General features: G+C 39.9%; 1 protein-coding gene and 1 non-coding gene across 2 annotated transcripts in view; both read right to left on the bottom strand.

Moving 5' to 3' along the window:
• The window catches only part of FUT10 (fucosyltransferase 10), a 439987-nt gene that overhangs the window by 198262 nt on the left and 217872 nt on the right, over positions 1-23853 (bottom strand). The gene's annotated exons all lie outside the window — the stretch shown is intronic.
• LOC118760042 (U6 spliceosomal RNA) lies at positions 4244-4350 on the bottom strand. The gene has a single exon (XR_004996539.1). It is a non-coding gene; the product is annotated as a U6 spliceosomal RNA (small nuclear RNA).

Genomic DNA, 23853 nt, shown 5'->3' with positions numbered 1-23853 from the left:
GCCAAAAATTGTTATTTCATAATAAATTTATCTTTTAATTCCATTTTCCCACAAACTTTTGAAGATTCCGAATACAACAGAGAAATAAGCTAGAACAGGGGCGTCACAGACAAAATGAAAATCAGAGATTGAGGCTAAAGGAAAAGCATTATGATCACAGGAATGAACATAAAGAACAGACGTGTTGCGACTGATACACACGGTAGCCCCAGAACGAGTGAAGATGGGTTCATTCCCATGCCAGTCTCCGTGACAACAATGTATCTGACGTCTAGCTAAGTGCAGTTTCGTGTACTGGGGAGAGAGCTTGGTACACAGCTGGTGCGCGACCAGCAAAAGCAGAGCATGAGGAGACCTGGAGCTGGAGAATAATAAAGAGAGGCATCCAAGTTCTGGATTGGGGTTCCTGGGTGAAGTTCTGAAGAAATGTAGTGAAGAGTGTCTAGAGAGAAAGTCAATTGGAGGAAAAGACAATAACTTATAGGCAGGACACACTGGCAATGTTTGTTGTAAACAGAGTCTACAAGGTAGAAGAAAAAGGGGAACTGAATCTCCAGAGAGAGTTATAACTAAAGCTATACAGAGAAGATCAACATATAAAAGAGAAGATCAACATGTAACTGTTACAGAAATTGCCCCAGTAATTCTTTCTATAAAATGTTGTATATGACAAAATCCAAGGGTATACTGCCAAAAGTGCCTTTGTAGATTTAGAGGTACCATACATAAACATGAACTTTGGAACAGACATACAGTTGGCTTTTGCCAGTCAATAGAGACGGTCTCCAGCACACCATTTTAGGTCTCTTAGACATTCACATACAATATCCTTGGAGTCAGCCTTCTTAATGGGTCCATCCATTCAGGAAAAAAAAAAAAAAAAAGACTCTCCACCCTAGCAATAAACACAACACAATAAAAGTGTCAAACCCAGTACAATCAAATATAATCATTTCTTCCCAGGCATCCCATCTGTTCCTCCCAGCCCTCCTCGGGTTGCAGCCCTTGGCCTCCATGCCAGCTGGCACCACCGAGCAGTGGGGTAAAGCCATTGCTCATTGTCCAGATGTATCATAGTTCTGGCAGGTCTGGGCATTCTTTGACTTCTTGGCCTCTCCAACACTCATCAAAGCCATTAGCTTAAGCGATCACTCTGGAATCACTGACTTAGAGCCAAGTTCCAGCACTGCTGTGTTGGGAAGGGCTGGCTGGCTAAGTTTGCAATTCCTGGATGCACACCTGCTTCACAGGCACCTGTATCTCCATTCGTTGAGACAATCCCCACATCATTCATTTTCCTTTCATGATGCTGTCTGCTCAAGAACCTTTAAAAATCTCTTCCTGAAGAGAAGAGGAGGGGTGTGGAGAGAGGAGGGGTGTGGAGTGAGGCAGCAGAGTACAATAAATGTCTTGGCTGTAATTAGTCTCTGCGTCTAGGGAAACTACAGCTTCTCTGACATCATGTGGCAGGATACTGAAAGGAGGCCTGACATTTGCCAGGCCATCCCAACTCTGCTGGCCTGATAGACTACACTTGGCCTTCTCAGAGACTCTTACTGTTGGGTTCTTGTCCTATAATCGACAGACTGCAACTTTATTTAAAGATAGTGTTCCTTTTATCTGATTTAAATCATTTCTTTGGTGAAATGAGCTGGCGGGCAATTGATTCTTTGAAAATAAAATGTCAGGCACCTATTAATAAAGTATGCACAGATTTTCTTTGTTAAAGTTTCATTGGTATTACAATAATGCATGTGGTCTCCTGAGTATTATCTTGTTTGGGATTCAAAGTATTTGTTGAAGAACATCCCACGAAAATGACAACAGAAGACTAAACCAATGAACAACCCATTCCTAAAATGACAGTACCAAAGTACCACCCATGTATATTAAACTCTGAATGTAAATGGCTTAAACTCAATCAAACATCATAGATTAGTACACTGGATTAAAAATCAAAACCCATCTTCTTATTGTCTGGAGGAGACTCACTTCAACAAAGATCAGCAGAAACTACATCACATGGGTTTTGTTGTTTTCTGTCAGTTTCATCTCTTCAAAACACTTCCTTCTGATTAAATCATTCAATGACTCGTAGATCATGCAGTGGCATCATTTTCTTCAAGAAGGTTCTTGATTTTCATTTCTTCAGCTACACATTAGTCATTTAATAACATGTTATTTAACTTCTTGATGTTGTTAATTTCTTTTTTCTCCCTGATGTTGATTTTGTTTTGTGGCTCTTCATTTAAGGGGATGTATAGTAGTTGTGTAATGGAGACTGTCATATCTAGTAACATGTCATTTAACTACAGGCATTGTAAATTTCTATTTTTCTTTTCATTGTTGATTTTGTATCACGACTTTTCATTTAAGGGAATGTACAGCAGTTGTGTAATGGAGACTGTCATATCTAGTAACATGTCATTTAACTTCATGGCATTGTAAATTTCTATTTTTCTTTCTATTGTTGATTTTGAATCATGACTTTTCATTTAAGGGGATGTAAAGTAGCTGTGAAATGGAGACTAACATCCAGATGTGAGGATGTAGTGTGGCATGCATTTCTACTTTCAGACAAAGATGGACTTACAATGAAACTGTTTACTATATCTTGACAATAGGATTCTGGACTCTCTGCCATTGTCCGTGCCCGCAATGATGGACATATGACTAGGTATGAAGAACTTTATGTTAGTAATGATATAGCGGAACTGGGGGGGAGGGAACTGGGGAGGGGATAAGGGAATATGAAACTGTATTATAAAATAATAACAATAACAAAAAATGTATTTAAAAAGACATCAAAATAAATCATTCTTGCCTGTCAAAAAAAAAAAGTACTTCTTGAGTCTACGACTCCACCGGCTAAAGGAAATTCTCAGACATGATCTCTTCAAGTAGTGTTTCTGTCCCACTCTGCGTGTCCCCAGCACTTTCACTCCTGCCTTCCATGTATGACTCCAATTACACAATGTCAGACTCCTCTCATGTTCCTCATACTGCTTATGTACTTTTTAGAATTTCACCTTGTCATTCTCTTCTTTTCTTCCAGTTTACTCACTCCAAAGCCATGCCTAGTCTGATCTTAATCTCATCTGTTACCTCCTTAGCTTCTGCAATTACCTATTTCCATTTTAGAAAGTCATTTGATGTTTTGTGTAGCAGTGTTTTCTTCTGAATTTGTCCATTTTGTTATTTACTCTAAAACACACTAAATATGTTTAGTTTGGTTTGGTGACCCCCAATAACTAGGTCAGCTGTGGGTCTGTTGACATAACCCATTTTTAGTCACCTAGTGCTTTGTCATTGGCAACATCTTATTGAATAATACACCAAGTAACATTTTGTTGTTGAAAAAAAGGTAGAGATTGCCCAAGGTGCTATCTTCTTCAAATTTATGCTAACCGCAGGCAAAAAAATGGGGGGGGGGAGGGGACAGAAATATCTCATCTGAATCAATTCACACATTGACTGGATTATCAAGACTGGATTTCAGAAAGAAAGGTCCCAGCTATCTTAGTTCTCCATTACTTCCAGAACATAGACTTCCAAAGGTTTTAAGTGAAAGCCTGTTGTGTTCACAAGGTTTCCAAACTCCAAACATGATCTTTTCAGCACAATAGAGGCTAACGAAATTGTTTAGCACAGTGGCCTCTTAGTCCTTCAATTTTATAAACAGATATTTGGTAGGAAACAGCAGTAATGACTATCAAACCCATTCTTCCATGATTCTCTACACTCAGTGGTCTTGGGTCTTCAAATCTTCATAATTCCTAAAGTTGAGTATATCCCACAAGACTGGAGAAGACTCTCATCAGCTTTTTTTGTCTTGTAGCTACTGTCTCTGCTGAGCGTCTTCCAGAATGACATAGCTTATGAACATGTGAGAGGAAAGTGAAATCAAATTTGGTGCTTAAAAATTCTCTTCTCAGGGCCACCCTGGTGTGAGAGTGGGTGAAGGAGCTGCCTGAGAAGCTAGCATAACACATAGGTGAAAGTTCACGTCCTGGCAACAGCACTTCCAGTCCAGCTCCCTGCTAACAGCCTGGGGAAAGCACTGGAAAATGGTCCAGGTATTTGGGCCTCTGTGAGATTCCATGGAAGACCCACATAATGCTCCTGGCTCCAGCCTGGCCGACTGCTCATCTGTGTGGCTGTCTTTGGAGTGAATCAGCAGATGGAATACTCCTCTCTCACTGTATCTCTGTAACATTTTCATAATAAAAATTTTTTTTTGTTTTAATTTATGGAATGCTTCATGAATTTGCGTGTCATCTTTGCACAGGGACTATTCTAATCTTCTCTATATCATTCCAATTTTAACATACGTGTTGCCAAAGCAAGCACGGGAAAACGTTTTTTAAAACTGCCCTTCTCTCTGAGATTTCAGCCACTCCTGGTCTGGCTGGAGTGACAATTTTGTGATGCTTTCTAATTGATTTTCTTCTTCTCTCTTTTATCCAAGTTTTCCATGTGTTCTCTAAGAAAGGATTGTTTGATTGTAGCTTGCTAGTTCATTAAGCCAGAAGCAGAAATGCAAGACCGAATACTCATGGAAGGATTTGTTCTTTTATGCAACTTAAGATATAAGAGATGAATTATGAATTATCCTAAGGCCTTTGGCCTGGACTATTAGAAAGACTGAGTTATAATTTATGGATATGAAAGAGCACATGAGGAGATGGCTTGGCAAGGAACTATCGGGACTAAATTTTGAGATGGTTGTTTATAAAGCAAACAGAATGTATCCAGTAGGTATTTTAATATATGAGTCTTGTGCATAGAGAAGAGATACAAAGTGGAGCTATAAATCTAAAAATCATGAGCCGATGGATAATACTTACAACCAAGAGGGTAGTTGAAGTCAGGAAATAAATGAGTGTAAATGGAAAAGAGAGAATAAATAAAAATAAAATACTCCATCCAAACTGCTTGGAGGAATTGCTATAGAATCCCCCAAACTGTGTCTACTGGCCTAACATTGCAAGGAAGCAATCATTGACCTGGCACAGCAGAAGAAAAGAAGTTTATTGAAAAGCGCAGTGCAAGGAACCAGGCAGCTGTCACATAATTCTAGGTCTCCACCAGGGGTTAGAAGTTACAATTCTTACAGATTGAAGTTGGGACTAAGAGTTCCATGTTCAACTCAAGTCCAAGTTCCTGACTGATCTGCAGTGCTGCTCATGGCCCTCCTTCAGCTGGGCATCAGGGAGCTTTGGTGACAGCCATATGGCTCCCGTATGTCTGTAGAAGTGACGATTGCTTTTTGCTCAGAGCCTAGGGCTCCTGGAAAAACAGCCCTTCAAGACAAGACCAGATATCAAGATTTTATCTCCTGGAGAAACAAATGACCTCACAGGTCCGATGATTACAGCCTGGTAGGGCTGATGATTTAGGACCTGGTCGGCCAAGATGTGTGGTTCCCACAATTCAATGAGTTCATTTTTACCACAGGACCTCATGGGCTTGGCATCTGCCATCAGGGCACTGTGTAGGATCTTGATCCATAAATTTATAGGTGAGCATTTGCTCTAATGATGAAGATCTGGGCAAGAAATTCATGCCCCACATCAGAGTACCTATATTTGATCCTATCTCTGGCTTCCAATTACAGGTTCCTGTGAATGTAAATCCTGGAACATAGTAGTGGCGACAGCTCAAGTAGTTGGTTTTCTGCCATTTGTGTGAGAGACCTGGATGGTGTCTTCAGTTCCCAATTGGACTTGTCTCTCACTCTCACCCCCAACTCCGTATGTGTGTGTATATGTGGGAGGGTTGTCTGCCTTTCAAACACATCACACACAAATTTTAAAACAAAGGTAAATCTCCATCTAAATAGATACTCGGGAGATGAGGAGAAATCATCAAAATGAGTAAGAAGGAATCACAAAAAAAAATACAAGAAAGTCCTGAGGGAGGGACAAATCCAGAGATGGTTTAGGGAGATAAGGAAAGTTGCAGCTGTGTGGCTCAACCATTACATTGCCACTTGCAAGACCCACTTGCAAGCCCCACATCCCATATTGGAGTGCCTGGTACAAGTTTCTACTCCATTGCTTCCTATTCAGCTTCCTAACAATGTGTCACTTGGGAAACAGCAGAGACTAAGTGTTATTGGGTCCCTGCTACCTACAAGAAGACCTGGATCGAGTTCCCACCTCCCCACTTCAACCTGGCCCAGCCCTGAGTGAAACCGTAGATGCAGCATGCCTCTATGTGTGCCTCTTGGGCTTTCAAATGTAAAAAGTAACAATAATGAGGACAGCACTCTGTATGTCAAATGCTATTAAAAGATGTAATAAGCTCACTGAGTAAAGACCATTGGGCTTGGCTCTTGGAGTCCTCAATCACACCCATGAGAGTCATTTCAGTGGAGCAATAAATCAAAGTCTGATTCCCTCAGGCTCCAGTTTGTTTTTCTATCCCAAGTTATTTACCTCAAAAAATTAATTTTATCTAGTGGGAATTCCCAGAAAAGCAGCTCGTCTAAACTTCGCTGGATTTCTTGGAAAATACTGATATGACTTACGTATTCTCAAGTTATGATTCTTTTTTTTTTTAAAGATTTTATTATTATTGGAAAGCCGGATATACAGAAAGGAGGAGAGACAGAGAGGAAGATCTTCCATCCGATGTTTCACTCCCCAAGTGAGCCGCAATGGGCCGGTGCGCGCCAATCCGATGCTGGGAACCGGGAACCTGGAACCTCTTCTGGGTCTCCCACGCAGGTGCAGGGTCCCAAAGCTTTGGGCCGTCCTCAACTGCTTTCCCAGGCCACAAGCAGGGAGCTGGATGGGAAGTGGAGCAGCCGGGATTAGAACCGGCGCCCATATGGGATCCCGGGGCGTTCAAGGTGAGGACTTTAGCCGCGAGGCCACGCCGCCGGGCCCAAGTTATTGATTCTTTAAGAATACTTCCTTCATATTGTTCATAGGATATAATCATGGCTGAAGACTCTTTTTTTGCCCCAAATGTAATATAATATGGGGCTGGCACTGTAACACAGTGAATCAACCTCCTTCAGAGGTGCCAGCATCCCATATAGATGCCAGTTCTAGTCCCAGCTGGTCCGTTTCTGATCCAGCTCCCTGTTGTGGCCATTTGAGGAGTGAACCAGACCTGGAAGACCTCTCTCTGCGTATCTTTTTCTCTCTGTAACTCTGCCTTTCAAATAAAAGTAAAATAAATCTTTAAAATATATGGAATAATACTGTGTAAAATATGAATAATCATATGTAAGACTAAAGATTTTCTGTGCTTTCCCCACTCCTCAAACTGTCATCTGGAGTCCTCAGGCAATGTTGTGCCATGATAAAAATATAAGTAATTTATAGAATATGTACTACAACAAATACTTTTCCCCCTAAGGCTTTTTTGCATCTGCCTCTGCTTTCTCAGTTCTAGAATTAACCCTGGATTTTTTCAGTCAAAATTCAAAATAGCACACCCCGAGAAAACACACACAAACACACACCCTCACAATACACATCCGCTGGTGGCCACTTTTGAAACTACCATATTTATCCAAAATGGGTTCCAGATCTGAGGCTCACACAGAAACAACCGCCTATAAATCTTGGAAAGATGGCAGAATCTAAAATATAACAATTTACATGAATTCTACTCTCCACTTAGTCCTCTAGAAAAAATTTCATAACAACATTGAGTTGTGGTAGCAAACTCCTGAATTGATGTTCCAATTCACTTTTTCTTGAAATCTCAGATAACTCCATCACTAATAAGACTCCTGAGTACAACTGGCATCGATCTGCCTTCTGTACATCTCCCAATGTGGTGGACCCATTCAGAGTTCAGGGTTGTAATCATCACAATGGGAAGCTGTGCTCATTCTGTCTCTATAAAGCAGTTGTTTTGCGGGCCTGGCGTTGTGTCCTATTGGCTAAAGTCCTCGCCTTGAACACACCCGGATCCCATATGGGTCCCTGCAGGAAGGGACTTTCACTGGGATTTCAGAATCACCGCCAACAATCTAGCTAGATAGGACACCTGGTGTCTCCCTAATCCTGGCACCTACTCCAACCAAAGTGGGAGAAAGGTGTAGAGGCAACGGTGCGGCCTCAGCATGATGTCACGGAAAGTGGAGACTGGTGAACTCAGGTGCTGAGGCTATAGAGACCATGGTAGAAATCTAGCATAAAAACCCAGACCTAGAACTTGCTAGAAGGTGTGGCATAGCTGACTCCAAAAAAAGAGCTGTATACCAACTGCAATAAGTAAAATTGAACTGTAGACCTGTGGGTGACACAGTTTAGAAACCTGCCCCAAGAACAAGACTCTGATAACCAGAAGTACAATGACCAAGAGCAAAAGAAGAGACAGAGGCAAAATGAAGACTCCCCTGAAAAGGAGCAAAACCCTTTGCCAACCTCAGAGTTCACTGAGGAAGACATTGAGAAAGTGGGGGATAAAGAATTCAAAACACTTGTTATAAAACTTCTCATCAATAAGGAGAAGTACGTAAAGCAGGCATTCAAGGAATTAAAGGAATTTGTCATGTTGGAAATGAATAAAATGGAAGCTGATATATCAGAAGTGAAGAATACAGTGGGGCAAATTAAAAGTACAGTGGAGAGACTCCAAAATAGAATGAAGGAGGCAGAAGAAAGAATCTTTTTTTAAAAAAAAAAAGATTTTATTATTATTGGAAAGCTGGATATACAGAGAGGAGGAGAGACAGAGAGGAAGATCTTCCATCCAATGTTTCACTCCCCAAGTGAGCCGCAATGGGCCGGTGCGCGCCAATCCGATGTTGGGAACCTGGAACCTCCTCTGGGTCTCCCACGCAGGTGCAGGGTCCCAAGGCTTTGGGCCGTCCTCAACTGCTTTCCCAGGCCACAAGCAGGGAGCTGGATGGGAAGTGGAGCTGCTGGGATTAGAACCGGTGCCCATATGGGATCCCGGGGCTTTCAAGGCGAGGACTCTAGCCACTAGGCCACGCCGCCAGGCCCAAAAGAAACAATCTTAAAATCAGAAGACATTTCCTGTCACCAGGGGAAAACAAACATAAAGCTGGAAGCAGAGTTGATCAGGCTAAAAAAGTATTCAAGAAATGAAAGGCACTATAAAAGGGCCAAATATAAGAGTTATGGGAGTCCCAGAGGGTGCAGAAAGAGAAGCTGGCTTTACAAATGTATTTAAGGAAACAATAAGGGAAAATTTCCCTAATCTAGAGAAAGAATTGGGAAACAGCATCCAGGAGGGGCACAGAACTCCCAACAGGCTTGACCAAAAGCGATCTTCAAGAAGACACATGGTCATCAAGCTCTCTTCAATTGAATATAAGGAGAATATCCTTAAACATGCACGTGAAAGAAATCCACTGACATATAAAGGAATGCCGATTAAACTCACAGGAGACCTCTCAGAGAAAATTCTACAGGCCAGAAGAGAATGGAGTGACATATTCTAGATTCTAAAAGCAAACAATTGTCAACACAGGATAATGTACCCAGCAAAACTTTCCTCTGTCTTTGAAAATGAAATAAAATTCTTCCACAGTAAAGAAAAGTTAAAAGAATATGCCTCTTCCAAACCCTCCCTACAAATGATACTTAAAGTTTCTCTCTTAACAGAGAAAAGTGATAGCATCCACCAAAACCAAAGGTAAATGTGAAGAACATCCCAGTAAAATAACAACAGAAGACTGAACCAATGAACAACCCATTAGTAAAATGACAGAACCAAATTACCACCCACTCATATTAGCCCTGAAGGTAAACAGCTTAAATTCATCAATCAAATGTCATAGATTAGTAGACTGGATTTTAAAAACCCATCTATTTGTTGCCTACAGGAGACACATTTCACCAACAAAGATCAGCGGAAACTGTATCTCATGGATCTCATTGTCTTTTGTTAGTTTCATCTCTTCAAAACACTTTCTTCATATTAAATTCTTCAATGACTCATAGATCATACAGTAGCATCATTTTCTTCAAGAAGGTCCTTGATTTTCATTTCTTCGGTGACACAGTAGTCATTCAGTAGCATGTTATTTAACGTCATGGTGTTGTTAATTTCTTTTTTTCTTCCTGTTGTTGATTTTGTTTTTGTGGCTTTTCATTTAAGGGGATGTATAATAACTGTGTAATGGAGACTATCATATCCATATGTGAAGATACAATGCATATGCATCTCTACTTCCAGACAAAGATGGACTCCTAATTAAACTGTTTACTATATCTTAACAATAGGATGCTGGACTCTCTGCCGTTAACCATGCCTGCAATGATGGACATATGACTGTGTATAAAGAACTATACCCTAGTAATGATATAGGGAACTCAGTGAGGGAGCCAGGGTATTGGGGAGAGGATAAGGGAAATTCCAGGGCCTATGGAACTAAATCATAAAATGATAATAATCAAAAGAAGTAAAATTTTTTAAAAAACTATTTATTACGTATACAACTGGGAACAAAATCTCAATTGTAGAAATTTTGGTGAGGATTAAATGAGATAAAATATAGTACATATTCTACCACAGAGTACTGTTCACTAAATTATCTATTTTTTTCCACTCTTTTTCTCTCATGGATACACCACTCTGCTCCACAAAGGGCAAACCAGCTTTTAAAATATGTAAATTTGCTGTCCAGGTTTTTTATGAATTAATCTAGAAGGGCAAGAAAGTGTCGTCAGTCAATGGCACTGGGGAACTAGTATATACACATATAGAAGAATGAATGTAGCCCTTGCCATCCATACCTCTGATAGGATAAAGACTTGAAGAGCCAAAAGCATGAAGCCTGGATGAAGACATGCTTCATGACACTGGTACAGAAAAGGATTTTGAAGGTAAAATTTTCAAAGCACAGACATCCAAAGCAAAAAGAAACAAATGAGATTAGATGAAATGAAAAGGATTCTGCTATGTAAAGGAAACAACAGTGAAGAGAACCTACAGAATGGGAAAAACATATTTGCAACCTATGCATCTACCATTGGTTGTAATTCTAAACATAAAAAGAACTCAAATTCAACTGAAAATAAATCCAATTAAAAGGTGAGTAAAAGATTTCTGGACAAAGTTTTTTTCAAAAGAAGACAAATTATCCATTGGTAAATAAAAACAATGCTCAGTATAGCTAGTCCTCAGGGACATACAAAACCAAATCAAAACATGATATCACATCGCCACAGCTAGAAGAGCTAAAAAGATACAATATAAATAGTGTTATTGAGGATGTAGAAAGAGGGGAACATATTGTTGTTAGTGGGAATGTAAGTGAGTACAACCATTATGGAGAGTAGTTGGGATTTCCTCAAAATACTAAACTGAGACTATTATGTATTCCAGTAATCCCACTTCTTGATGTGTGAATCCAAAAAAGAGGACATCAGTATGTTGAATTGATACCAACACTCTTCACACACTTACTGTAGCAATACTCAAAATAGCGAAGATTGGAATCAGCCCAAGTGTCCTGCAAAGGATGAGTGGATAGAGGAAATGTGGAACATATGCATAATGAAGTACTATTCAGCCGTTAAAAAAAAAAGAAAAAAATTTATTCATTTGGATAAACATGGAAGCCATTTTGTTAAGTGAAACAAGCCAGGAACATACGGACACATGATCTCACTTCTCTGTGAAATCTGAGATTTGATCTCATAGAAGTAGAAAACATTGAGGTAAGGGAGGGTAGGAGAAGGGGACACTGGCAGATATTGGTTAATGGGTGACATGTTACAGTTAAGGGAATATTTCTGATCTTGTTGTACTATATAGGTCGATTACAGTTAACATATTGTATATTTCAAAAGAGCAAGAGATATTTTGACTTCTGCTCACAGAGAAATGATCAACATTGTAAGCAATGAACACTAACGGCTTTTTTTAAAATGACTTTTTAATTTTTATTGGAAAGGTAGATTTACAGAGAGAAGGAGAGACAGAAAGATCTTTCATCTGCTGGATCACTTCCCAAATGGCTACAACAGCTGGAGCTGAGCCAAACTGAAGCCAGGAGCCAGGGGTTCCTTTCAGGTCTCTTAAGTGGGTGCAGAATCCCAAGGCTTTGGGCCATCCTCTGCTGCATTGTCAGACCATAAGCAGGAAGCTGGATGGGAAGCTGAGCAGCCAGGACACAAACCAACATCCATATGGGAACCCAGCACTTGCAAGATGAAGATTTAACAGATTGACTCATCACATGAGCCCTGCTGATGATGTTTGGTTTGGTCTTTACACCATGTATGTGTGTTTGTGTCAGATCATCACTCTGTACCTTACAAGCATGTACAAAGATTGTGTTTCCAGAAAAACTCAAATAAAATGCTAAAAGCGCAAAGAAGGGCCCTGGCAAAGAAGGCTGGAGAACTTTGAAATACATTGTTGAAATGGATGTCAGTAGCCACCTCCACAACTGAATAAAAAATGAAGCATGTGAAAAAAAGGTAATCATTTTTGGAAAGGAAGAGGAAGGAAGGCTGAAATAAGAGATTATATGAACCTCGAGACAAAAAAAAAAAACTTTAATGAGTTTGTGATTGGCATAAAATAGCCAGGACTTTTACCTCAGATGGTTGTCACATTAAACCAAACAGACAAAAATGTTGTAAGCATCCTCGATGGAGTGAACTGTGGTAGGGGAGAAACCAGATGACTCTTCAGGATTAACTGAGCTATAAAAATAGGGGAATCCCAGTACCTATGAAATTGCGTCATGTAATGCAATGTAATTAATGAATAAATGAATATTAAAAAAAAAATAGGGAAAGACAGAATATTGTATTTTTATTTTTAACAGCTAAAAACTAGAATAATCGCCTCCCAGGACATATAAAGGCAGCCAGGAAATGTCAAAGATAAAAATGTTAATTAGAACATTTGGCTTCTTCTTAAAACAGACTGCAGCGTTGTCCCTTTCTTGACATTTGGAAACTTAAAATTCCTCACTGCGGGTTCACCCTCGACTAAAATACCCCTTTTGTTTAGCAAATAAATTAGTGAAGATATTTTTTTCAAGTTCTGGAATTGTAACCTCATTAGGAGGTTGGTACTACAGAATCAAGCACCACAAAAATCTGTAGAAATGTATCATTGAACTCTTCTGAGGGTGGTTGGTATCAAAGTGGCAGACACAAAGTGACTTCTTCATTCTCTGTGCTAACCCTCTCCATCATCATTCAGGCTAACAGACAGAGCTGGGCTGCTGAAAACATGTGTTTCCATGAAGTACAGACAGAGCACGCATCCACGTGGACACACAACACATATGTTTCTATGAGTATCTGGGTATTGTCTGAGTCTTTTGAAGTGTGAGCTAAATATATTGATTCCAGTCCTTGGCCAACAAGCCTCTCCACTACCGTACCCAACTTTCTTGGGCTCTAAGGTTGCACTTCATTTTTGCCTCTCCCATCCAACATGCCCCAAGTCTGTCTGTGTTCTGTGACCTGTACCTCAATCTGCCTGCACATCCCCTTTCACACTTGCTCGTTTTTTATCCTTCCGTCTGATCAATCACTAAGCCCTCTATAGCTTATATAAATCTCTCTCAAATATACTCATTTGTGTTTCTGTATCTTCCCTTCCCTTTCTCTCTCTGAATATTCAGTCTGGTAGAGCACTGTGTATTATGGACACCAGGGGAATGAATCAATAGACAGGACCTTTCTCTGTCTCTGTGGCCCTTTCTCTCTCCCTCTCTCTCTCTCATACTCAAATCAATGATTTAATAAATAATTTTTAAAGGATTTATTTTAGGCCTGGATCAATGGCTGAGTGGCTAAACCCTCACCCATGCTGGGATCCCATACGGGTGCCAGTTCATATACCAGCTGCTCCACTTCTCATCCAACTCCCTGTTTGTGGCCTGGGAAAGTAGAAGAGGATGGCCCAAGGCCTTGGGACCCCGCACTTGCATGGGAGACCTGGAAGAAGTTCCTACTTCTTGGCTCCTACCTTTGGATCAGTTCAGCTCAGACTATTGTAGCAACTTGGGGAGTAATACAGCAGATGAAGCATCTTTCTCTCTGTCTCTCCTTCTCTCTGTAAATTTGCTTCATAAATAGATAAATAAATCAGACTTTTTTACAGAATGAGAAAAAGAGACAGAGAGATGTGTTCTATCCTTTGGTTCACTCCACAAATGGCCACAATGGCCAGAGCTGATCTAATCTGAACCCAGCAGCCTGAAGCCTCTTCCAGGTCTATGCCATGGACACAGGGTTTCACGAACTTGTGCCAGCCTCCACTGCTTTCCCAGGCCATAGTCAAGGAGCTTGGTAAGAAGTGGAGCAGCTGGGACTCTAACTGGTGCTGATATGGAATATAGGTGCTACAGGAAAAGAATTATTAGCCTGTTAAACTACCACGCTAGCCTCAGGAAAAAAAATGCTAAGTTGATTTTGCTGTAAACCAAGTTTGAAATTCATGTAACACAAGGTTCTTCAAAAAGATTAGAAAAAAAATGCATATTGTGAAAAAAACTATGACTGGATTTCAAAAATTTTTAGCACTAAGATAAACTGATTTAATTCCATTATTCTATAAGCTTTTTTTCAGTTCTCTCACAGAAGTACATCCCTAGAACTGTTGATTGAGAGGATCAGGGAGCATGATGGAAGTGGCTGTATTATGTAATGTAGGCTGTATTATGTTAATGTAGGTACAAACTGCAAAACAATGAATTCCATTCTAAAGTGTTCAAGGGTGGAGAAATGTATTCTCAAATAATTCAGGAGAAAAAAACTATTTCAATGGTATCTGAAAGCTTTTGCTAATCTGATACTGTTTTAAGATAATTTCTATGAGGGCCTGCATTGTGATGCAACAGGTTAAGCTATGGTCTGTGGCGCCAGCATCCCATATAGCTACCGGTTCAACTTCCTCTGCTCCACTCCTGATCCAGTTCCCTGCTGATGGCCTGGGAAAAGCAACAGAATGACCCACGTGTTTGGCCCCTTGCCACGCATTGTTGGAGACCTGGAAGAAGCTCCTGGTTTCCACTTCTTGTGAGCATCCAGGGAGTAAACCAGTAGCTAGAAGATATCCATTCTCCCTCTCTCTCTTCAACTCTGATTTTCAAATAAACAAATGTTTTTAAGGATTTTCATGTGTATTTTTATATGCTTAAATATATGCTCTTTCTGCGAGCAATGAACAGATGCAACAGGCAGAATGTCAGTATGGATATAGTTGACCTGAATAGCATCATTGAACGCCTAGAACTAATGTTTATAGAGTTTGTATCTAACGGCACAAGAACATATATTCTCAAGCTCACACTAGAGCATTCACCAAGATATACCACATTCTGGGTTAGAAATTAAAGCATAACAAATTTTTCATAAGTAAAAACTACATATATTATGCTTTTAGATCCACATTGGAATTAGAATAGAAATCAATAGTACAAAGGCAGTTAAAAAAAACAATATATAAAAATGAAACAATAAACTCTGAGACATCTCATGGTCACAGAAAAAAAATCTCAAGAAAAATTTTAAATACATCAAATTGACTCATTACAAAAACACAATTTATCAAAATTTGTGAAAAGCATAAAAAGCAATTCTTAAAGAGGAATATAGAGCAATGAATGCATCAATGAAACTTTTAAAAAAAATCTAAACTCAATCTTTGAAGCTTCTACTTCAACAAACTAGAAAATGAAGAACAAATCAAGGCCAAACTGAGCAGCATAGAAGAAATAACAAAAATATAGCATCAAGGAAAGTGTAAGCAATAAACTAATAGAGAAAAATCAACAAAGTGAAAAAGCTATTTCTGTGAAAATATCAATAAAATTGATAAGCCTCTACCAGGTTAACTTGGAAAAAAACCGAAGGTGAGAAAAATTCCTATTATCAGATATGAAATATAGAATAAATATGGAACCCTGGGTATAAAATGGATGACAAAATAATATTATGTGCAGTTCCATGTCCACAAATTAGATAACTTAGATGAAATCTGCCAATTCCTTAAAATACAAGATCTATAATAACTCAGAGGAACACCAGATAAACTGGATATATCTAATAAAATTGAATCAATAATAAACTTCTAAAGCAAGAAAATCCAGTTCTTGATGACTTTGCTGATAAATTTTATGAAACAGAGAAATTCATACCAATTCTCTACAATCTGTTTCAGAAGAGAGAAGCAGAGGAGGCAAACACTTCCTAACTTGTTTATGAGGCCAGTATCACTCTAACACCAAATCAGAGAAAAATGTTATGGAAAAGGGAAATCACCAACAGCTCTCATGAGGATAGCTGCAAAAACCCACATAATATCATGAAAAAAATGTACACAAAACAGCCTACTGGTAATTACCTCATGTACGTAAAGTTGGTTCAATATTGAAAAATCTAATGTTCAATCACAATAAAGACTCTTCACAAAACAGGGGAAACTTCCTTAACTTGATAAAGCAAAAACAAATGCCAAAACCCTGCATAAATCACACTGAACGGTGGGAAACTAAATGTAAGGGTAGCCACTCTTCTCACTCCTATTCAACATTATGGTGGAAATCCCACTTAATGCATTATGGCAAGAAAAAGAAATAAAAAGAATGCACATTGGGGAGGAAGAAACAAAATTGTTTCTATCTGCAAATGATAGAATTGCCTATGAATAAAATTCCAAAGAGTCAACAATAGCAGCCTCCTGGACTAATATGCAATGACAGGAAGGATTAGAAAAAATAAAAATATGGGGCCTGGCATGATAGCCTAGCGGCTTAAGTCCTCACCTTGCATGTGCCACAATTTCGTATGGGCTTCGGTTCTAATCCCAGCAGCCCTACTTCCCATCCAGCTCCCAGCTTGTGACCTGATTAAGCAATTGAGGGCTGCCCAAAGCCTTGGGACCCTGCACCTGCGTGGGAGACCCTGAAGAAGCTCCAAGCTCCTGGCTTCAGATTGGCTCAAGTCTGGCCATTGCAGTCACTTAGGGAGTGAATCATCAGACGGAAGATCTTCATCTCTGTCTCTCCTCCTCTCTGTATATCTGACTTTGCAATAAAAATAAATAAGTCTTTAAAAAATTAATATGAAGGCAACTACTTCTCTACCTGTAGTGAGCAATCAGAATTTGGACTTTAAAAATACAAAACTTGTGGGGCCAGTACCATTGCATGTTCAGTTGCCTCTGACTTTGGTGGTATCATCCCATATGGGCACCAGTTCAAGTACTGGCTGTTCCACTTTCAATCCAGCTCTCTGCTGATGTGTCTGGAAAAACAGCTGAAGACAGACAGGTCCTCAAGTCCCTGAACCAATGTGGGATATCTGGAAAAGCTCCAGGTCCCTGGTTTCATATAGGTCCAATTGTGGCCAAGTGAACCAGTGAATAGAAGATCCATCTCTCTGTCTCACCTTCTCTCTCTGTAAATCTACCTCTCAAATAAAAATAAGTAAATCTTTAAAAGGAATACAAAGCCATTTACTTAAGTACTCTCCAAAAATAAAATTCCAAGAACAAATATCACAAAATATGTATAATAAATATATGTAAAGATATAAAACTGATTAAAGATCCAAAGATCTAAAATAAATAAAGATTATTTTGCATTCAGAGGGAGAAAAACTCAACGTGGCTAAGATGTTACTTCTTCCTGACTTAAAGTAGCAATCTCCTAACTGTGCTCTTTACATTTAAAATTGTATTAGCTATTCTGGCGCTTTCACTTTTCAGTATAAATTTTATTATCAGTTTGTCTTTGGATTCTGATCAGCAGTGCATTAAATCTAAAGATCAAGTTGGAAGGACTACCATCTTACTAATATTGCGTGTTTTTAACACATAGTAATGGAAAGGGCCTTGCGTGGTAGCCTAGCAGCTAAAGTCCTCACCTTGCATATGTCAGGATCCCATATGGGCGCCGGTTCTAATCCCGGCAGCTCTACTTCCCATCCAGCTCCCTGCCTGTGGCCTGGGAAAGCAGTAGAGGACTGCCCAGGCCTTGGGATCCTGCACATGCGTGGGAGACCTGAAAGAGCTCCTGGCTTCTAGCTTCAGAATGGCTCAGTTCCAGCTGTTGTGGCCACTTGGGGAGTGAATCATTAGATGGAAGATCTTCCTCTCTGTCTCTCCTCCTCTGTGTATATCTGGCTGTAATAAAAATTTAAAAATAAATCTTTAAAAAATCGTGATAGAACAGGTGGGCATCCATATGCAAACAAGTAAAAATATACACAAAGTTTAGTCCCTTCATAAAAATTGGCTCAAAGAGGATCATAGACCAATGTATAAAACATAAAATTATTAAACTGTCAGAAGGTTGCAAAGGATGAAAATCTAGATGATGTGCTGGAGATGATTTTTCAGATGCAACATGAAAATTGTGGTCCATGAAACAAGATAGTAAGCTGGACTTCACTGAACATCTCTGCTCTGCAAGAGCCACTATTAGGCAAAATAAAAATCCAATCCACTGAGTAGAAGAAAAGTCTTTGAAAAGTATGTGTTTGAAGTTGCTGGCACCAAGACTTGGTAGTTTGAGCCTTTGCCTGCAGTGCCAGCATCCCACATGGCCTCGGTTTGTGTCCTGGATTGCTTCTCTTCTGATCTAGCTCCCTGCTAATATGCATGGGAAAGCAGGAGAAATGGCCCAAAGCCTTTGGCCCCTGCACCCATGTGGGAGAAGTTCAAAACTCCTGGCTTCAGATAGGCCCAGCTCTGGTCATGTGAACATTTGGATAATGACCCAATAAATGGAGGATATTTTAATCTCTGATTCTATCTCTGTAAATTTAAAACTAATACTTACAATGCAACAATTTAAAAAAATCACATTTAAAAGAGTGCACAATATCCAGATAGACACCTCATCAGAGACCTGTAAATGACAAGTAATCGTTGGAAAAGATGATCTACATTATAATTCATTAATAAACTGTAAAAGATATACCTATTATAATGGCTAGAATTCCAAACACTGACACCAATCCTGAGCAAGATGTAGCACAGGAGAAATCCTCACTCATTGTTAGTGAGAAGGCAAAATTCTGCCATCCGTCTGAAAGGCAGTTTATTAGTTTCCTTCAAGGCCAGATATAGGCTTACCGTGTGATTTAGCAATCACACTCCCAGGTACCGAGATGAGTTGAAGATTTATGTCTACTCAAAACTTTCAAAGGAGTGTTTAGAGAAGTATTATTCATAACTGTCAAAATTGAAAGCAAACAATATCGTCTTCAGTAGGTCAATGGATAAACAAACTATGATACAGCCGCACAATGGAATATTATTTGGCATTTAAAAAAAATAAAGAGCCATAGAGTATATGGAAAATCTGTGTATCTTTCACTCCATTTTAGTGTGAACCTAAAATGAAAAATGAAGTTTGTCTTTGAAAAATGAACTATCAAGTCAACAAAACACTTGCACGTACGTTAAGTGCATATTGCTAAGTGAGAGAAGCCAGCTGAAAAAGTTGTGTTGAACTGTACGATTCCAACTATATTACATTCTGCAAAGGCAAGGCTATGAGGCAATAAAAAGATCCCTGGCTGCAGCATTGGGGCCAGGAGGAAAATATAAATAGTATAGCACAGAGGATTTTTAGGATACTGGGACTATTGTGTATTATTCATTTCTCAAAATCCAAGAACTACACAACAAACACAGAACACCCTTCTGTAAACTGTAGACTTCTGGTAACAACTCATCCATATATGACTGAACAGACTGTGACAAATATAACATACTCAGTGTCTATGTGGTAACAGTAAGTGGCTGTTAGAGGTATATGAAACTCTACAATTTTCCCATAAACTTAACACAGCTCTAAAGATATTTTTTAAGTGATAATAAAGTCTATTAAAAAGATCTATCTATGAGTCCAGCATAACAGGTTAATCCTTTGCTAGCATACAGGTACTGGTTCATGTCTTGAATGTTCCACTTCTGACCTAGTTCACTGTTAATGGCCTGGAAAAGCAGTGACCCAATTCCTTGGGTCCCCACACCCTGATGGGAGATCTGGAAGAAACTTCTGGCTTCCAGCTTCCAACCAGTCCAGTTCTGACCATGGCAGCCATTTGAGGAGTAAACCAGCACATGGAAGAGCTCTCTGCCTCTCCTTCTATCACTAATTATGAGTTTCAACTAAAACAAATAAAACCAAAAAAAAAAAAAAAAACCTTTTCTTCACTACAATTCCCACACATCGATTCATCTTTTGCCTAATTTTCTGAAATAGCCTCCTATCCACCATTAAATTTCCCTTCTCTGATCGACTCGGCAGCAGGAGAGAACTCTTACAATGTAAAAAGTACCAGGTTTCTCTTCAGCTAGGAATATTTCATTAGTTCATTGCCCTTAGAATATGATCCCTAACCCTTAACTAGGATCTTCAGGCCCTCTTTACCTGGTTTCACCTCCCTGATTTCCATAAAATCTGCCCTCACCTCTAAGTACTGGCTCTGCTAAACCACTTGTAGCTTCTGAAGACTCTCCCCTGCCTGGCCCAACAATGTCCTCCTCCCTCTCTGGTCTCACCTTGAACACCTCTTCCTCTAAATAGTTATCCTACTTTAGCTAAAAATAAACCCTAACAATCCTCAAGTTGAGAAGCCAAATTCTATGAATTTGCAAAAAGTATACATCTGACCCCTAGCTTTATTACATTTTAGTGAGAGACTGAGAAATGCATTCCAGCCTAGAGCCTATCTTTAGTAGGTAAAACAAAAGCATCTGAAGGGGAAAAAAATACGAACCAGAAAAAAATTCCGCTCAACCACGTGTGTGCGATCGGCTTTCCAAGGGCAAGTATATCTGGGCTGGAAATCAGCCTGGAGCCCAGGGAGAACTTTCAGGCTCGAACCCCACATCACAACCACAACAAAGTTAAGGTGACCCCTGGGAGAGGGGACAGTCATCACAGCTGTTCTGGTGCAGCCAGAGGCAGATTACCCTAGGTGATAATGACTACTGCTGGAGGAATAACTTGTAGCATGAAACGGGCATTGAAAAAAATCACTCAGTTGCACATAAAAGGTCACCTCGGCCTTTCATAACAAGAGGTGAAGGGTCAAAGCCAAGGCTAAGCTCTGAATTAAAACTGGCTTGGCTTTCAAGTATTCAGGTTGGAGAAAAAAAACCAATGTTTTATTCAACACTAAAGCTTAAAATGCAAGCAAGCCATAGGTATTTTGCTCCTTCCCCCCACACCCCCTTTTTTTTCCTAACAAAATGCGATAAAGTGACTGGCACCTGTCAGAGACGATGATCATTGTATCCAACCATACATAAACAATTGTGGCTTTATTTGTTCTCCAAAAATGTTTAAACGGTAGGCTCAGGTTTTAATCCTTCCAGACTCAAGTTGAGAGTCAGAAATGCAGACAGGGAAAAGGTTGGGGAAAGGTAAAACTGAGGAATGTCAGACAAGGCAAGCAACAAAAGAAGGTGAAAATAGTGCTAATACTACCCAGCCTCCCTGAACGCCCAGGGTAGCCTTGAGCTAGGTGGAGAGGGAGGAATGAACGGCCTCACAGCCAGTAACCACGTGTGCAGCTGGCTGCACACTCAGTGTTTGGCCCTCTGCTGAGATACTCCAATACAGATTGCTATGCCGCACCTTTCAGTCCTGGCTCATGCATTCATTCATATATCATCCAACAATCTGGCACTTTAGATGCAGTGACAAGACAACCAGTCAATAACCTTGATCTCATCGAGTTAATCACTCTCAGTAGGGAGGTATACAACAAATAGATAAGCAAATACATGCACAAGTAATGTCAGGAAGTGGTAACCATCTTAAAGACAAACAACGGTTACAAGAATAGAGAAACAAAGAATGCTATTTTAGGTGAAATGGTCCAAAAAGTCCTCCTGAGAAAACCATGTCGGTGGAGACTTACTGGAATTGTGTAGGTCACATAAGTATCTGTAGGAAACCAACCAGGCAGGGCAAACAGCAAGTACACATTCCAAGGTGAATTGGGGTAAGGAGAGTTCCAGAGGAGTTGAGTGTGGCTAAAGGAAAGAAAGCAACAAAGAGGGGCACATTGGTCAATGTGACTCTTAGCTAGTTCCAGTGGCCTTATTGACTGGTGTTAGTTCTAAATGTGATGGGAATCCCTGAAGGACTAAAGCCAGGGAAGTCTTGATTGGGTTTGCTTGCTTGTTTATAGTAAAAAAAAAAAAAAATCACATAAAATTTTCCATCTTAGTCATTCCTAAGTGTGTGAGTCAGTGACACTGAATGCACCGACTTTGTCCTACTCTCAACCATCAGTCTTCCTCGACACCACTTTCATCTCCCAAGATGGAAAGCCTGGACCCCATTACTCAATCCCTCCCCATCTCCTTCCTCCCTGTAGCCCCTAGCAAACACCATTATCCTTTGTGTCCCCACTACCCTAAACTACTCTAGGAATCTCACGTAAGCAGAATCACATGCATCTTTCCCTTTGTGGGTAATTTATTTCAGAGTGAGCATAATGTCTTCAGAGTTCATCTTGGTTGTCACATATCAGAATTTTGTTCCTTTTAAGCCTAAATAACAGTCCCCTCTCATCTTTTATAACACAACTGGTTGTTTTCACGTTTTTGGCAGTTGCAAATAGCGCTGCCGTGAATAGGAGTATACACACATCTCTTTAAGATCTTGCTTATTATTTTATGAAGTATATACCCCAAAGTGGAAATGTTAGACTTTACATTAATTCTAGTATTCTTTTTTTCTTGGAGGAGATATATCATCTTTTATATCTGCTGAGCCATTTTACATTATTGGGTTTCTATTTTTGAAGGAACATTCTGGCTGCTGGGTGGAAACTAAATTGTGGGGAGAACAAGAACAGAATCCAGGGACACAGTGAGAGGGTTACAGCAGTGCTTTAGGAACTCTGTGCGGTGTCAACACCATGTCTGCTGGCTCATGGACTGAGGAAAGCCACCATGACGACATTGAATTTGGTTCCAACACCCAGCCATGCAGCAACAGGACCACGGCCTGACCTGGGGGTGACCAGTGACTGCATTTCTAGCAGTTTGGCTCAGTTAACAGTCTCCAGGGATGTTCTGCTATCCTTACCTGAGGCTGAGGTGTGACTTGGTATGACACACGAAATCTCACACACATAGCCAGCTAAGGAAAGCTGGCCAGCAAGGTCAGCACCTTGTTTGGAAAGCAGTTCCTGTGGGAAGACTGAAAACTCAAAGCCCCTGAAAGGCATCGCTATTCCCTAATTCAGTTATTTCTGTTACCTTCAGTATGACTTTGGGGTTACACTGAAGAATGCAGGTTTGCTCTGTTTAAAAGAAAAATGCCACTTCTTATTTGTGTTTGTGCCCAGAGAGCTGGATGGGTTAGGAGCACAGAGAGCTGTGATTTCTCAACCTCACCGCTATTTCTCATAACGTCCAGTTATTTTATTTTTGAGGCAAACCAGCACACCTTCTGCTCAGTAGATCTAAATACTCATCAAAGTTGTTTTGTTAATAAAGACATTTAATAAATGGCTTCTGTTTCACCTTTTTAGAATATGATCCAGAAATTCTTCCCGGGACCTGAAGAGTTCTTGAACTTTTAAAATGACAAGCTTTTCATTTCAAATTACTGGGCTAAAACACTTCAGATAATAAAAGGAGTATGTTTATTCTAACACGGTGATGTGTTCCAGACTACACATGCAAGATGGGTGGCAAGAGGAGTTGAGTCTTGATGGAAAATAAGACAAGCCTGATTTCTCACTATTCAATTAACAGGTTTTATTGGCAGGACATGAATATTCCATTGAACGAGGAAGGTCTTGAAACCAAAAACCACAAAACCAAATGGTTGATTGTCGGGAGAAATCCACCTCCAAATGGATCCTGCGCAATCCCAGAGGCTGATGGGAAATGGTGTGTAAGAAA

The sequence above is a fragment of the Ochotona princeps genome, chromosome 11, assembly GCF_030435755.1.
Source record: "Ochotona princeps isolate mOchPri1 chromosome 11, mOchPri1.hap1, whole genome shotgun sequence".
Taxonomy (NCBI): Eukaryota; Metazoa; Chordata; class Mammalia; order Lagomorpha; family Ochotonidae; genus Ochotona; species Ochotona princeps.
Note: the sequence above shows the minus strand (reverse complement) of the source record. Positions and strands in the feature narration are given on the sequence as shown.